The sequence below is a fragment of the Cervus canadensis genome, chromosome 18, assembly GCF_019320065.1.
Source record: "Cervus canadensis isolate Bull #8, Minnesota chromosome 18, ASM1932006v1, whole genome shotgun sequence".
Classification (NCBI taxonomy): Eukaryota; Metazoa; Chordata; class Mammalia; order Artiodactyla; family Cervidae; genus Cervus; species Cervus canadensis.
The window spans coordinates 28728613-28745627 of NC_057403.1; the positions used below are offsets into that span (position 1 = coordinate 28728613).

Sequence of the window (17015 nt, forward strand, 5' to 3'; positions counted from 1 at the left end):
GCTCTAGAATAGACAGACAAAAACAGAAGAGTCCCCAAACAGCCCAGTAAATACAAGAATTAACCAAATGATGAAGCTGGCATTTTAAAAAAGCAAGCAAGGAGTGAGTGCTCAATAAATAATGCTGAGATGGTTGGCTGGCCATTTTGCACCTGCAGTATATGCATGTGATGTGGAAATAAATATAGAAGTAGTAATACACGCCAGGGAAATAGCTCAAAGAGTCCTAGGGAGTTGCCTCTGGGGAGCAGGGCTGGGAGAGGTGGGGAGGGATGAAGCAGGAGACTGCTGGATATATTATACACCTTTTATTCTTATGCTTTTAAAATGACACATACATATTACCTTGATGTAAATACAAGTTATTTCAAAAAAACAATAGGCATGCCCCTCTTTAACCTGTCAAATTGACAAAGATTTTAAAAAATAAAGATTTGCTGGTATGAAAAAAGGCACACTCATGCACCGCTGAGTCTTTCTGTAAGGTGATCTGTCAGGAAGTATTAAAAGTCTTAAAAGTGGGCATACCCTTTGAGCCAACAATTCCACTTCTAGAAATTTATCCTGAAATGACACAAAGGAATACTAGCAAGAACATTCACATCAACGTTCTTTAAAACTGAAAGACAAAAATGAAAACCCCCCAATATGTCCAACTGGGAATGGTTTATATAAATTTTGATAAATTCATAGGAAGGAACCCCATGTGGGTGTCAAAAGCAGGATGAAAAGAGATCCATTACCAGGGAAAGCCATTCATGATGTATAAAGTGATTAAACAGGTTATGTGCAGTGGGCATAAAAATTATTGCATTTTTTAGAAAATGAGTATGACTTATGAGTTTATGTACATAAAGTGATTTAAATAGAAGATTCTCCCACTCTGTGACGATGGATGGGAACCCCAGATACAGAGGGTAGTTTGGGCAATGAGACTTTTCTTCTTTTTTGCTCTGCAGGGAATTGCTAAGATTTGTGAAGGTGAAGGCAGAAAGGTTCAGGTGAGGTCCCTCAGATATGGGGTGGAGGGATCTGCCCAGGTCTCTCTGCTACCCATTCATCCACCAAACCCTACGCTGAGTGGTCCAATTGGCCAGGCTGGACTTGCCAGGATCCAGCTGCTCTTGGGGTCCAGCCACCAGCTTGATGCTTGCAGCCCCAGCAGTGATGACCCCCTTCCAGCAGACTGTGGATGGGAGATGTTCCAGGACAGAAGCCACATCTGGGCAGGTCACAGCTGCCTGCAGCCCAACAGTTCTTCAGCATGGCCTGCAGTCTTGGCAGTGACTGTCCCTTTCCAGGGCTGTGGCCCTTACTCTCCAGGGGGAGAACTGATCACCTTGTCAATGAAGCTCTGGGCTCCAAATTCCTCCAGCCCAGAAGCCAAATGCAGCTTGTGGGCATATTGTTTGGGCATGTAAGACTTTGATTTTTAAATTCTGAATTAGTCTCCAGATCTTTGAAAGGGAAAGATTTCATGTAAAAAGCTACCCATTGTTGAATATTCAAATATCTGGCTACCCTGAACCAGTTACCGCGATGGCAGCTGGATCTGAGCTCCCCTCCACTCTTCTGAAGAGACAAGTGTCCCCAGGCACTTCAAACTGCACCACCTCCTTTCCAGGAGGCCCGGCTGCACTGGGGGGCTGAATTTTCCACCCAGCTGGAAAATTCCATGTCTGGGCTACATCATGCTCTCTCCCCACTTTACCAGGCCCTCTTTCCTCTTACCATTGGTCGTGGGAACCAGTGCCCACATCCCAGGGCCCTCAGCCCCTGCTCTGATCTGCTCCTTTGGGACAGTGGGGGTTTTGTTGCAGAAAATCTCTCCAAGTTTGCCCCCTATCCAAAGCAGCTCAGATCCGGGGGAGTCCTTTGACCCTGCTGCTGCTCAAACCCTCCTCAGGGAGACCTGAACTAAGGTCAAGGCCTGGTCCCTGCCTCACCCCGGCCCTGGGCTTAAGAAGGGAACACAGCAGAAAGAAGGATGCTGATCCTTCGGGACTCTGATGCCAGCAGAACAGACACCGGGCAGACAGTTGGTTTAGGAAAACCAAAATCCCCAAGAGCTTAGTTTCCTGGAAACTCTGAGGTTTATTGGGAAGGGCTCTTGGTAGAGGCCCCTGTGAGGAAATGAGGAGGGCAGAAGTGGGCAGATGGACAAACAGACCTCAATGCCTCACAGTTCAGGCCTGAACCGGGCCCACAAGGTGTTCTGGAGTGGGGATGGATGGACACAGCCAGTCATCGGATGCAGATGGGGTGTAACCTTGGGTGATTTTTTAAAAATATTTATTTATTTGGCTGTGCCAGGTCTTAGTTGCGGCACTAGATCATTAGTTGTGGCATGCAGAATCCGGTTGCTTGACCAGGGAGTCAACCTGGGCCCCCTGCATTGAGAGCGTGAAGTCCTAGCCACTGGGCCACCAGGGAAGTCTTGTGAGGGCAATTATTTGGTGAGGAGGGATGCTGCTGGGAGCATCAGCTGCAGATATTCCCAGCATCCCCCACGGTAGCGTCTGGCAGAGCATCACTTGGGAATGGTCAGGGAAGTGTCCTGGAGGGGACCTGCCAGCCTGAGCGCTAGAGGCAGCCTCTCTGGAAGGGGCGGGAGTTGGGGGGGGTGGGGGCTGCTCTGAGAGAGACTCCTCTCTCTCAGGCAAGGCCTTCCATGGCGAGCTGGAGACACAAGAAGAGAGTGCACTGAAAATTCAGTCACATCCCGGCATTTATTTGAAACACAACATTAATTCTGACTGTCATTAGAGTCTATTTCAATTTTGTAATAACATAAAAAGTTAAGAGTCTAATTTATTCATACAAATCTTGTTAGCATCCAATTTCCACATAATGTAACATATTCCTTAAAAAGCTGACAAAGCAGGAGAAATTAAAAACGAGGGGGAAAAAAAGACATCCATGGGCGCTCGCTGTCACAAAGCCAAAGGTGAGGGGGAGAGCAGAATGGCTCCAGAAAGGGCTGGAAGAATTGGAACAGGAACCGGTGGGCCATGGAGGGGCAGCTGTGCTGCCTGAAGGATCTGGGGTCATCACATCCCAGGTGCCCCCCAGATGCTGTGGAGGGGGCGGGGGGCTCATCTTCGCTACCTGCACGGCCCCCCATCCCAGCAAGCCTCCCTGCCCTTCCAGCTCCACAGACAGCTCCCTAGCACTTTCCTCAGCAAATCCACTCTCCCGAGAGCCCGTAGCTCCTCTTAATTACACGTCTGCAGTGTTTGCATTAGATAGCTGTCACCCTGTAATTTACCCATACATGGATTTTAATTGTACATTAATCTTTCCTACACGCCACTCCTTTGCTAGAATCTGTAACAGCAGCACTTTGGGCCATTTTGTTTATTCCTTAACCAAAAATAGCTGATGAATGTAATTGCAGACTGTCCCTCTTCTTATTTTCCAGGATTACCTGCTGTGTGCTGGGGAGAGACTCCTGTCACCTGCAGGCTGCCTTTACACACAATATTGGACTGTTTTGCGGCTGACATAAATCTCAGAGGAAAGGTCAGCAGCAACAAGCAATCTTCCAGTCACCTGCCACACGCTCCTGAGAGCCTCAGCTCCGACTCAATGGGTGCTGAGAGTACTCGCTTGGCTTAGGGACATTGTCTCAAGAAAAGATGACAAGAGAGGGCAACGTGTCAACCTAAGGAATCCGCAGCTCGGAGGTTCCAAGGTCACTCGGAGAACCAGGTCAGAGAACTATAACTTACAAAGCCCTGGATGGCTGCCAGGGCCCCAGGAAGCTACATTTAGCGTAGATTCTCCCAGCAGCAGGAGGAAGGTTTAACTCCCTTTCCAATGGGATCTGAATGGAATTTGTTACAGGAACATTGTGATTGAAATATCACCAATTGGTTTTTCATGACAACTCTACAGTAGATTGCAATTGTGATGGTTTTGTGTGTGTGTGTGCGTATGTGTGTATGTGGCAGGGTGGGGGGGTGGCTGTTGTATTCTCCAGCTGGCCAAGGTGGCAGGAAGAGAGCCCCATACAATATTTATGAAATCCAGATGAAGCCCTACACTGGCAGTGAGCTGATATCATAACACAGATTTCAAAACTGCCTTGACATTTGCCCAAGATCAAATCTCTCCTTTTGAAGCCCCATGAGGCTCTGTGCCAACAGTGTATGCCCACTTGCCCCCTCCGGCAACCTTCTCCATTTAAGCCCTGTAATTAACACTAGATGGGAGGAATCGAGGGATTGGAGGGGTACAGACTAGACTAATATCAATGGAAGTCCGATTTTCCTTTGGGAAAACAGACGCTGTGGTTTTCAGCAATGAAAGACAGGAGTTTTGATAAATTTTATTATTAAACACTTCTCGACATGCAAAACAAAGCACCAAACTGCGATGATCTCCTTACTGAAGAGGCTGTGACAGCATATTTGTGTGAAGAGAGATGGGCAGAGAGGATCCATCACACATCAGTCCAGGAAACAAAAACAAAAGCGTGAAATGTATTTTCCTTAGGGCCACAGATCTCGTTTGGTGGCTCAGTGGTAAAGAATTCACCTGCCAATGAAGGAGACTCAGGTTCGATCCCTTGGTTGGGAAGATCCCCTGGAGAAGGGAATGGCAACCCACACCAGTATTCTTGCCTGGGAAATCCCATGCACCAAGAAGCCTGGAAGGCTACAGTCCATGGGGTCACAAAGAGTTGGACACAACTGAGTGATTAAAACAACAACAACACAGATCTCATTTAATTGCAACCTTTGATTTGTTTCAGGAGACCCCCTTAGGAAGAATGTCACCAGCCTTCCCAGGACCTGGGTAATAAGTCATTTCCAAAGTGGTTCCTCAGGGCATCCTCCACCCAAAGGGCTCCCTCTTCTATCACCACCCAGTACCTGTGGCTTTTACAGACAAGGTTCCCCATGTACCAGGACCCGGGAGTGGTGAAATACTGCATGAAATGCTGCATGGGAAACACTGCATGAAATATTGTATGAGATTCAGGCCTAAAGTCCTCAGAGATTGTTTATGAGTAAAAGGGGAGGGCGATTTAGTCAGGTTTTGATAAACACTTCATATAGCACATCCTAAGAGAAGCAGAATCCTTGTCAAGCATGCATCTTTATGAGCTGTCCGCCTATAAACCTTGCACGAAAGGTCCATGCTTAATGTTGGTTTGGCAGTAAATTGGCGCGATGCATGGGTCTGCTGCATCAAATTAGCATCAACCCATAAAACGTTACTGAACGATTCCTCAAATCTGCCAAGTCCTCAAATCAATTTGGAGAAAGCGTCAAAGGTTTTTTTTTTTTAACTTTGATAAACTTTTCATATTAGTTATCACAGAAGAGCATAAACCTTTCTAATCTGTCTTTTCACAAAAAAGGTGTTGTTTTTCCCAAACTGCTTTTAGCTCTTCCATCTTTGCACACCCGCCTCCACATCGCATAAACAATATGTGTCATGGATTCTTTGTTGCCCTATTTTAAAGCAATTGGTATTTAGCTCACACTGTCCCTGCCCCACAATCCTGGAGAAAATTTCTTCTTGCACCAGGATAAAGTTCTCACCACTGGCCTTTGACATGCAGTCCCACGTCTCCTCCAGGAAGCCTCCTATAATTCTCCAATAAGCTCTGATCATTGCTCTATGAGGGTCATGTCAACTAGACCAGAGTTTCCTGGGGGCTCAACACACTTCTTTCTTTCCCTGAGGATATCACATTTTGGACCCTCAGGGGTGGGGCTCACAGTGGGTGATCCTTGAGGAGTCATCTTCCCCTCCCCATCTCTGAGGGCCAGTCTACGTCCCCCCCTCCTATAGAGCCCCTTCTGGCAGATGCTCTGGCTAGAATCCCTTGCCCTCACTCCCCAGCCCCAGAGATCTCCACCCCCCAGTCACGTCCCCATGGGTTGCATTAGAGTTGTATGTGAATCTCTCTCTGGAGGCAATGGATGGGTCCCCAAACCAAACAAGAACAGAACCTGGATTTGAACCTGGGTCCAACTCAGAGCTCTCATCCCCCACTGGCCGTGCTGCTCTCCAAATAAAATGATGTCACACTTGAGGAGAAAAGGACCAAGCCACCCCCAAAGAAAGGAGGCTTTATCATGGTCCCCATCAAAATGTGATGGGGCAGGAGCAGATGAGGTGATAACAGACATGGCGCTTTCACCTTCACTTCACCAGAAGGCATGTCCTCTGCGCCCTTTTCGTGTCATCTGTAAGAAGCTGGTGTTGAAAAGCTGACAAGGCAGCTTGGAGGGAGGATGGAGTCTTGCTTTCTACAGAGGGACCCAATGACAGATAAGCCCATCAGGGACGAGGAGCCCAGAGGTGCTTCTAAATAACCAGTGCCTGGAGTCCTGGGGGTGAGCACGGCTGCTGGAGGGGGTCTTTGAGAGCAGCGGTCACCAACTTTTCTGGCACCAGGGGCCAATTTTCTGGAAGACAATTTTTCCATGGACTGGGTGATGGGGGAGGGTGGGAATGGTTCAGGTGGTAATGTGGGTGATGGGGAGAGATGGGGAGCAGCAGATGAAGCTTCCCTTGCCCGCCACTCACCTCCTGTGGGAGGCCTGGCTCCTAAAAGGCCACAGACCAACACAGGTTGGGTACCCCAGAGTTAAGAGGATTGGAGCACCAGGATAGGACACCCTCCAGGGTTGGAGAACTCACCTTCCAGAGCCCTCCCCATAGCAGCCCAGGCTTCCAACAAGCCCTGTCCAGTCATCTGGGGCGGGAGAGGACAGAAGCCAATGGGCCACGCTCTGTTGCCCGGCCCTTCTTTCAGGGGGTGTTCACGGGTCCCTCTCTGCACCAGGACTGTCCTAGGCACTGAGACACATCTGTGCACACACCACGTGGGGTGGTCTCAATGCTCCTGGGATTTGGGAAGGGAAAGAAAGACAAGCCCCAGAGAGTGTGACAGACCCTGGGAATTCATCCAGTGATTCTGGGACAGGTGCCCAGGTCCCCAGCTTCATCCAGAGAAACACCTGTCTACCTGTTGCCTAACAATGTGGCGGATTTACACCTGCTTGGCAGAGGGAATCACCAGCACCCTAGATATTTAAGACACTTTATGTTTTAGAGGTGGAAATGAATTTTCAAATCTGTTCAAGAATGTTTTCAACTTCAATGCATCTCTGGCCCCAAAAAAAAAAAAAACCTGTATTAGTTGTCTGGGGAATAAAATGAAAACCACAGTGTGATACCTCCACGTACTCATAGAAGAGCTAAAATGAAAGAAACTGACAACAGAAAGTGTGGGAAAGGAAGTGGAACAGCTGCTGCTCTCATATGCGCCTGGTATGTGTCGGGGGAATTAGTACAACCACTGTAGAAAACTGTTGGCCATCACCTACAGAATGAACATGGGCATATTCTGAGACTCAGCAATTCTCTTCCAGGTACATGCTTATTAAAATGTGTACCTACGCCCAAGAGATACACGCAAGAAGGTCCACACCATAAGCCCCAAACTCTGAACAACCCGAATGTCAATCAACAGGAGAACCAATAAAGAAACTGGGATGTCTTCACACAATGGGATCCTATACAGTAACAAGAACAAACAAACCGGGACTCTCCTGGTGGTCCAGTGGTTAGGATTCCACCTTCCAATGCAGGGACACAGGCTTGATCCCTGGTCAGGGAACTAAGATCCAACATGCCACAGGGCAACTAAGCCCAAGTGCCATAACTAGAGAGTCCACGCACTACAGAGAAGAGCCCGTGCTCCACGACAAAGACCCAGAGCGGCCAGAAAGAAAAGGAAAATAGAAAAGAACAAGCTACAACTATTTACAGCAATGTGGGGAACTCTCACAAACATAATGGTAAGCCAGACACAAAGGTACGCAGACTTACGACTCCACTTCTGTCAAGTTTAAAAACAAAGAAAACTAACCTAAGCTGTCATGAGTAAGAAGAGTAGTCACCCGTGCTGGAGGGGAAGCGTCTGGAAGGGGTCACGGGGATGCTGCCATGTTCTGATCCCCACTCTGGTGCAGGGCACACAGGCCTGTTTTGTTTGCAGATATTCATTGCATCATACACCACAATCTGTGCGCATTTCAGAGTGCGTACTGTATTTAGAACAAAAAGTTTTCAAAAGGGATCCCACCTACACTGCCGGTGGGAATGTAAATTGGTGCTACCATTATGGAAAACAGTACGGAGGTTCGTCAAAAAACTAAAAATAGAGTTGCCATACGATCCAGCAGTCCCACTCCCAGGCATATATCCGGAGAAAACTCTAATTCAAAGAGATACATGCACCCCCACATTCACAGCAAAACTATTCACAATAGCCAAGACATGGAAATAACATAACATCCATCAACAGATGAATGGATAAGAAGATGTGGTGCATACATACAATGGAATATTACTCAGCCACAAAAAAGAACGAAATAATGCCATTTGCAGCAACATGGATGGACCTGGAGATCATCGTACTAAGCAAAGTAAATCACAAAGAGAAAAACAAATACCATATGATATCACTGCCATGTGGAATCTAAAACATGATGCAAATGAACTTATCTACGAAACAGAAACAGACTCAAAGATACAGAGACCAGACTAATGGCTGCCAAGAGGGGTTTGGGGGAGGGAAGGACTGGGAGTGTGGGGTTAACAGATGCAAACTATTATATGTAAGATAGATAAACAACAAGATACTACTCTACAGCACAGGAAACTATATTCAATATTCTGGGATAAACTGTATTGGAAAATAATATGAAAAAGAATATACATTAATATTTACATGTATAACTGAATCACTGCTCTACTGATGAAATTGACACAACATTGGAAATCAACAAAACTTCAATAAATTCTTTTTTTTTAGAAGATTTCAAATGTCCTGAATGCAGGATAAGGAAGAGGCATCCATAGGAGACTGCTGAGAAAGGGGACACCAGTCAGTAGGGCCACATGCGACCCTAAGCCTTTGTCACATCACTAGACAAGGCCTTTGATCGCCAGGTTTCCTTGCTCCTGAGATGGAGAAGGACTGAACCTTAGCTAAAAGACCAAACACAGGAGTTTATGAAGATGATGAAGTAACAGGAGTTGCCGTTTACTGTGGGCGGGTTCTCTGATAGGCACAACAGCTCTAGGAGGTGTATTCTATTGTCATCTCCATTTCACAGGTGAGGAAACCGAGTCCCCAGTCCACAGAGCGACCACGTGGTGAGGCTGGGCCACGAACCCAGGCAGTCTGACTCCAGGTGCTGGCTTCAGCCACAACCCTAAGCCGGCAGCAGTGGGGTGGGGTAGGGGGAGCGAGGGGGTGGAGCTGGTTGCCATGGCTGTCCATTGACACTTTAATTCATGGCAGAGGGAATTGAGAAGCATTAAATAATAGGCATAGATTGTGTTTTCCCAGGGATGAATGGTCATGAAATTAAATTTGCAGACGTGCCAACCCTCAGGAGGTGAAATGACATCAGTGGAGACAGAGGCCCGGAATTTAAGCAGGAGATGGCAAGACGGACCCAGCCTGAAGCAATGTGGTTCACCACGCACACCGAGGCAGTGTTGCTGTTCAGTTGTTGAGTCGTTTCCGACTCTTAGTGACCCCATGAACTCAGCAGGCCAGGCTTCCCTGTTCTTCACCATCTCCCGGAGTTTGCTTAAACTCACGTCCATTGAGTCGATGATGCCATCCAGCTATCTCGTCCTCTGTCACCCCCTTCTCCTCCTGCCTTCAATCTTTCTCAGCATCTCCAGGCCAACATGACTCGGGAGTGACTGCTGTGTGGGATGTCGAGGTGGCCGTGCCCACGGACAGCAGGTGGCCCCTGCGCTGTGCCAGCAGCAGGCTCAGTCCCCAAGCACAGTGACAGGAGAGGGGCACCCGGCTGAGAGCACCATATGGCAGCGGGTCGCCACGTCCCATGTGCCCACCACCCCCAGTCCTGCGCCAGCCTCCACCAAAGAGATCCAAGTGAGACATGGGAGACTGAGGGAGCCATTGAGAAAAGCCCCTTGGAAGGAAGGCTCAAATTGGACCTAGATGTATATGAGGGAGGGCTTCCCAGGTGGCGCTAGTGGTAAAGAACTCGCTTGCCAGTGCAGGAGACAAGGGACGCGGGTTCAGTCCCTGGGTCAAGAAGATCCCCTGGAGGAGGGCATGGCAACCTACTCTAGTATTCTTACCTGGAGAATCCCATGGGCAGAGGAGCCTGGCGGGCTACAGCCCTTTGGGTCACAAAGAGTCAGACACGACTGAAGTGATTTAGCAAGAATGCATGTTTATAAGGGAAAGGATAAAAAAGAATATTCCTGGTGAACGGGGCAGAAGGTATCCCCCAAAGGCTGGCTGCATCACCCACTGTTTCCACCTGTGTAGACAAATGGCTTACATCATGAACTGGGTTCAACCAGTATAGACAGACTGTGTTGTACCTTGGGCTTAACCACCCCAGCTCTGGGAGATGGAGCCTAACGGTCAGGGCCTTGTCGGAGGGGAAGCTGGGCTGAGCTGAGCTCAGCCACAGGGAAGCCCCTGAAGCCAGAGAGAGTTTCAGAGTTTGTACAAAGACTCCACAGAAAGTGGGGCAGGCACGGACTAAATGGAAGATTCCAGGGCTCATGCCCTTGACTCAACCAGTGTAGGCAGACTGCCTGCACCACGCACCGGCTCAGCTGGTGTAGACAGAGTATCTGCAGCACACAAGGGTTCCACCAGTGTAGACAGACTGCAGGGTTAGGCTCACTCTGCCCGCCATCACTGACCACCTTCTCCATGCTGAGCTCGTCTCAGCCAAGACACCAGGGAGACCATGATTTACACCAAGCCCTGCTGCATTCGCTCGGCTTCCCCCAGACCTGGCAGGAGGTGTGTCACGGGGCAGGACCACCGTCAGTGTTCGCTGGGGGCCTGGATGCTCCCTGCGGGGCAGGAGAAGCAGAGCCCCCATGTCTCAGGGCTGGAGGAGGGTCCCGGTGCCCACAGGCTGGGACAGATGGGACTTGTCCAGGGAGATGAGTCAGCCCCCTAAGAAGAGGCAGCCTCAGAAGTGGCGACAACCAGTCTGCCAAGTATGAGTCAACGTGAGCCCGGGCTAGGGTCTGCTGGTGGGCGCGCTCTCCTGGGTCGCCTTTCCACTCACAAGACTGATATGCACAAGGGCATGACCTGTGGTCCATGGTGGCAAGGCAGGGGGAAGGGGGGTGGCAGCCAGAATAGAAAGGAAGGCTGATCTGATGAGGCCGCACTCCAGGCAAAGAGCCCAAAGGCTGGAGGAATCAGACCCAGAGAGGCCTGGGGCCCGTGGAGTAGACCTGTGCCTCCGAGCATCCTCTCCTGGGCTCTCACTGCCCCCATCCCGGAGTCCGGCCTGCCAGGGAGGAGCTGGCTCAGGGCCAGGCAGAGTGAGGACAAGGTGACTGCGACCCGGGCTGCTGCCTGCAGCTCAGCACGGCCGCTCGGCTCAGGGCCCGAAGCCAGCAGCGTGGGAACAACGGGAAGCGGGGTGACTCACAGACCTGCTCCCCCCACCCGCGTTCTGGAAGACAGAGCCGAGGGGACCCAGCCGAGGTCTGCAAGGAAGCCAGGGGCCTGAGCCGGGCTCAGCCAGCCACGGGGAGCTCACTGACATTGGAGGGGGTTCAGGAGCTTGAGGCCATGGGCAGAGCCCCTCGCAGAGGGTGGGGGCAGGCAAGGAAAGGAGAGAGAACCGAGGGAGGGCTCAGGAGAGGAGCTCTTTCTGGGGCAGGTGCCCACCAGCTACCGGCCAGACTCAAGAGGGTGGCAGCTTCAGGACCTATCAAGGATGAAACCTCTGGCCAGCAGGGGGCCCTGAAGGAGGGTGTCCGATCAACTGTCCTCATGAGAGCACTGCCCCTGCGCTCTCACCTGTTGTGCGCCCACCACAAGCCAGGCCTAAGTGACGAACACCTGGGGGAAGGCAGCAGAAGACCCAAGGGCTCAGGGGTTGGCTTGGGGCGGGGGGGGAGGTAAGACAGGTGCTCTGGGGCTCAGAGGCACGGCCACACAAGTGGCAGCCTGATCTGCCGGCCCTGGGGGATCGAACCCAACAAGAGTGGAGGAGCACTTGGAACATTTTGGTCCGAGGGGCCCTGCCTCAGGGTGCTGACATCTTCCAGTCGTGGTCCTGACCCTCTCACGTCCCCTCATCTTCTCTGCTCTGCACTGAACCAGGCCCCAGCAGATTCAGGTCCACCGTCCCTCTGGAGGACCACAGCTGTCTCCCGCCAGGATTACTGCGGTCCCCTCCTCGCTGGGCTCCCTGCTCTGCAGCAGTCCCAGGTCCCTCCCTGGCCTTGGAGGCTCTTTACAGTCAGGACTCTGCCTGTGTCTCCAGCCCCATCTCCCCCTCTTTCACCCTGCTGGCCACGTGGGCCCTCCCACAGCTCCTGGTCAGGGCTCCATCTCTCTCACTCATTCACATTCTGAACTGGAAAGCTCCCTCCATGCTTAGTTCCAGCTCTTCTTTCAGAGCTCAGTGGGAGAGTCACCTCCTCCAGGAAGTCCTCCAGGGCCCTCAGTCTATGTCAGATTACTCTATCGCAAATCTCTGTCTCGCAACCACACAGACATTTCCTCTACATATTCATCAGGGCCTAGAATCACACATGCGTTGGTAACCTGTTTAGTAATGGGGCTGTCTGGCATAGCATGAATCGGTGCATGATGAGCAGATCGTGACGGAGTTTCTGTCCCACCAGATGACAAAACCTGCAAGAGGAGGGACCACTCTTGGTTTGGGCTTCCCCAGAGCCTGATCCAACAACAGACACCAAATACACGCTTATGTTTGGTCACTGAATGGAGGGCGACAAGGAGTCTGATGCTGGGAGTATGGGATAGAGCATTCTTTAGCTTTAGGTTTCAATGTTAACAGTTCTAATTTAGGTCAAATAAATGTCACTGACCAGGCCCAGCTCTGGCCTTGGGTTGGCAGGGACAGGGTGTCTTGCTCTCAGTCACCAATAGCAAGAAGTACCGATTCCCCAGAAATGCGTGACCTTCAAGGTGGGGAGTGGAAATGCTGGGACCCAGGCCCCGCTGCCTGCAGACACTCTCTTGACTTTCCCAAAGGTGGCTTTCACGATGGAATTTTGCTTCTTGCTGTCAACCCACCCGGACGCACACAGGCTGCTTCGTCCTGCCAGTGGCTGAGGATGCGTCTGTGGCCAGCAGGTGCAGGCTAGGGCACCAGATCACAAATGACAGGTAGTTTTGTACAGGGTAAAAGTCACAACTTTTTCCCACGGCCAATTTGTAAGTCTCATCTTCTGCCGCCGTGATTTACTGACCGCGGGGTCACACATCCTCCAGCCGGAAGGAAATGAGAAGGCGTCTCCTGTGTCCTCTGCCACCTGAGCTAATGCGGCTCTGTCCTCTGGCTGCCTGAACTCAAGGGTTTCCTCTGCCTTTGGGCAGCCTTTTCCCAGGAGGGAGGGAGCACAGCTGCTCTGGCGTCAGACGAGCTTTGGCAGTGGCTCCAAAGACAGTGCCAGGGAGCCTACAGTCACCACACTATTAGCACACTGCCGCCTGCCCCCAGCAAACATCCCCAGGCTCCCAGATACTGTGGCCACATACACGTCCAGACAGTCGTTCTTGATTGCTTTTTTATGTCTCGTCCCGTGTCACAGTCACATTGATCTCCTTGGGCCAGCACTACATAAATCTCCTGTTTATAACTCATTACCTTCTGATTAACTGAAAGGCTGGGTACTTGTTTCACAGTGTTTACTGACTCTAATTGCCATAGTTATTCATGAAAGAGCTACCATAATCCTTTGTCCACTTTCTTGCCCATATGCTCCCTCCAAGTTCCATGTTTCTCCCACATGGTTGCCACACATGGGTAAACCAGGGAGGTGTGGCAGGTATGGCTAAGACAGCTGTCTGAGACTCTAGGCCAGGCAGCAGGCAAGAGATTGGGCACCACACCTTCCCCCATCATCCCCCCAAAGACCCCAGTGCCTATTGCATGTGCCTTCAACCAGATGCATCAGCTAGCAATGAATAAAACTCCCATCTCTTCGATCAACACAACCACAAATAGCCTATCCGGCCACCACTGACACCAACCAGAGTGATGAGCAGAGAAGCAGCCTGCACGGCATTTCCGATCAGGAGAATCTGATGTTCCTCCTTCAGAAGGTAAATTCTAAGATGAGCCCACCAGGCACATTTTCCCAACAACCACATGGCAAAAAAAAAAAAAAAAAAGTAGTTACTGAACTTTCTCAGACTTATTAGCTTTCATACACAGAGATTTGAATAAATGTTTAAAAAATGAAATTCCCTTGATACTCTGTAATCAGTAAATGTTCATTATGGAAACACAGCAAATATGCATGAAATTTCCCAAGTGATATTCTGGCTACAAGATTAAAAAGGCATCTCCAACTGCAGGCTGAGTTACAGAGCATACTCCTCCGGTCACCATTCAGGACAACTCTGCGAAGCCCAAGAGGTCAGACAAGGCTGTTTCTTTCCTAGCGGAAGCAGGGAAAATCAGAAGATGCTCTCTTTTGCCTGCTCAGGCAATTTGGAAGTGAGCCCCTCCCCCCACTGATTGATTGATGTCTCTCTATAAATAATTAATCCTTGACCTTGCTTTAAGAAAGCCTTGACTTTTTAATTTGGGGTCTTTTTAAAAATCAATACTGGGGGAACATAATTCACTCTCGCGGAGTCTGATTCCAGGTAAATAAATAAATATGCTGTGCCTTCCCTCTGTCCCAGGGTGAATGGGCCAGGCAATGGATGGGGTCAGGCTTTGCGGGGGCTTTTTTTCTATTCAACTGCTACTGGAGTATCGATCATCCTATGAGGCTCAATTCTCTTCAGAGTCTGAATGTTATTCCTCCTTTGGGTCACTTCACAGAGGCAAGTCTGACCAAGTCTTTGGAATGTGCTTCATGCTGGCCAAGGGCACCCCACAACATGTCCTGCCATATGCAGTGGGCTGTCTGGATTAAAACAGGGCCTCCTCCAGGGACCAGAATGTCACCCTTCCTGGTGGCCTGTCTGCCTTGCTTTTGGGACAGGAGCAGAGGGTGGCTAGGAGAGGCTATGGCAGCTGGGAAATTTTAAAGAGAGCTCTGCCACTCTTGCCTGGAGGCTGCACTGTTCTAGGGCTGGACTTCGGGAAAGTTCTCCACCCCATGGGCAAGGGTCAAGGTGAACTCAGATCTGAGAGATCAGCGGAAGGAAGGGGTCTTGGTAGTGCAGCTTGTAAGCAGCCCAGGGATGGGAAAGGGGCTTGTCTGCCCCTAACCCCTCCTGCAACCACCACTCCTCCCACACTGGTCCCTTCACGCATCGGCCTCTCCTTCAGGCTCTGCTGCCAGGCCAGATCGCGGCCAAGCAGAAACAGGGGGGCCCAGCCCGCTTCACTTAGCAGAGCCAATCACGGCCCAGGCTCCAGCTGGGAGGGGGCCCAAGGACCAGGGTCCACCACACTATCGGAGACCGCTAAGGGACAAGGAATCCTAGGGTTGGCCCCTACTTTTCAGCTAGGACAGACAGCCGGGCAGCGAGTGCCCACAGCCCAGGGCGCTGCGTGGTTGCTGCCAGCTCCAGGTCGGGGTCGCAGGGCCTGGAGCCCTAAATGTACCGCCAAAGTTAGGGGAAGAGGCAGGGGTCACCTGCGACACAAGCGCCAGCACTGGCACAACTAAATCCCGCGAACGCGCCTTGGCCGGGCGGGGACGGCCTCGGGCGAGGCCAGAGCCGGTCGCAGAACTAGAAGCCAGCAGCTGGAGCTGCAGCCGCCGCCGGAGCTCGGCTGGGTCCCGCGGCAAAGCGGATCCTTTCACCGCCCACTCCCGGGCTCCTGCACTACTGCACTCCTGGACACGCGCACGCACACACCTTCACAGGATCACTGACGCACACACACTCTCCCTGAGTACAAAACAGGCTGGTGCCCCGGAGAGTCGCGGGGTGAGAACGCGCGCAAATGGAACGCGGGGGCACCTTCCTACCTTCCGCCGTAGCGTAGGAAGCCAAGAAGGTAGCCTCTAACTCCTCCCTCGGGCCTCCCCGTCACAACCTGTCCCCGAGTCCCCGTCCCCAGCGCGCGGGAAAGCTCGGGGCGCCCCCGGGCTCCCGCACGGCTCTCTCCGGGGCCGACGCTGCCTCCCCGCGCCCAGCATCCAGGGCGAAGAAGAGGAGCGGAGGATCCGCAGGGACCGAGTTGAGCCCGCGGGGTGACAGTTCACAGACGCGCGGCGACAAGCAAAATCCAAGGAGCAAAAGTCTAATTAAAGTTCCCGCTACTGGAGCCAATCCCCAAAGTGCGGCCAGACTGGAACCCCGCGCGCTCTATCCCCGCCCGCGGCTTGGAACTCTTACCGCGTCGTTTCTCCGGGCTTCTCGGGGCTGGGGCGCAGTGCAGTCCCGGGGGACCCTTCGGGGCGCCGCTCCCGGCGGGAGCCGGCACAGGGCGGGGATGGGGTGGGGCACTTACCTGGCGCAGCCGGCGATTTCGGGGCCGCGGGAGGCTGCAGCCCCGGCGCGGTCCTCCACTGCGAATCCTCCGTTCCGGGGCGCCCGGGCTGCAGGACCTCCGCCCCGGCTCGGGCCCGGCGTCTCCTCCTGCTCCGAGCGAAGCCCCGTGCGGTCGGCGAGGCGACAGGCGCCGGCCACCGGAGCGCGCAGAAGAGGGAGAGGGCACGGCGGCGTGTTCCTCCTCTGTCCCCGGCTCCGGTCCGCCCCCCTCCCGCCTCCCGCCGCCGTCGTCTCCTCTCCTCACAGCGCCGCTGGATCCGGTTCTCGCGCCAGGAAGGCTCCCAGCGAAGTGCGAGCGGAGCCTCCGGCGAGGCTGGAAATAGCGCCGCGCCCGCCCGGCGCCCCGCCCCCGGCCTGGGCCCCGCCCCGCGGTGGTGGCGGCCGCGGCGGTGGCCGGGTCGGGAGGGGATCACACCTCAGTCGCCTCTTCCCTCCCGGGAGCTCACAGGCGCCGCGCCCACGCGCGCTCTCCGACTCCCGCGGCCCCACGGGCGGCGAAGCTGGGAGGAAAACGCCGCTG

The 17015-nt window shown here is 52.3% G+C and overlaps 1 protein-coding gene across 1 annotated transcript in view; it reads right to left on the minus strand.

Annotated features, from left to right (window-relative positions):
• The window catches only part of CHST8 (carbohydrate sulfotransferase 8), a 136538-nt gene extending 119758 nt beyond the window's left edge, over positions 1-16780 (minus strand). Inside the window, exon 1 of the mRNA XM_043437546.1 lies at positions 16455-16780. The gene's annotated coding sequence lies outside the window, so the exon portion shown is untranslated. The remainder of the gene's footprint in view (positions 1-16454) is intronic.
• Between the last annotated feature and the right edge of the window lie 235 nt (positions 16781-17015).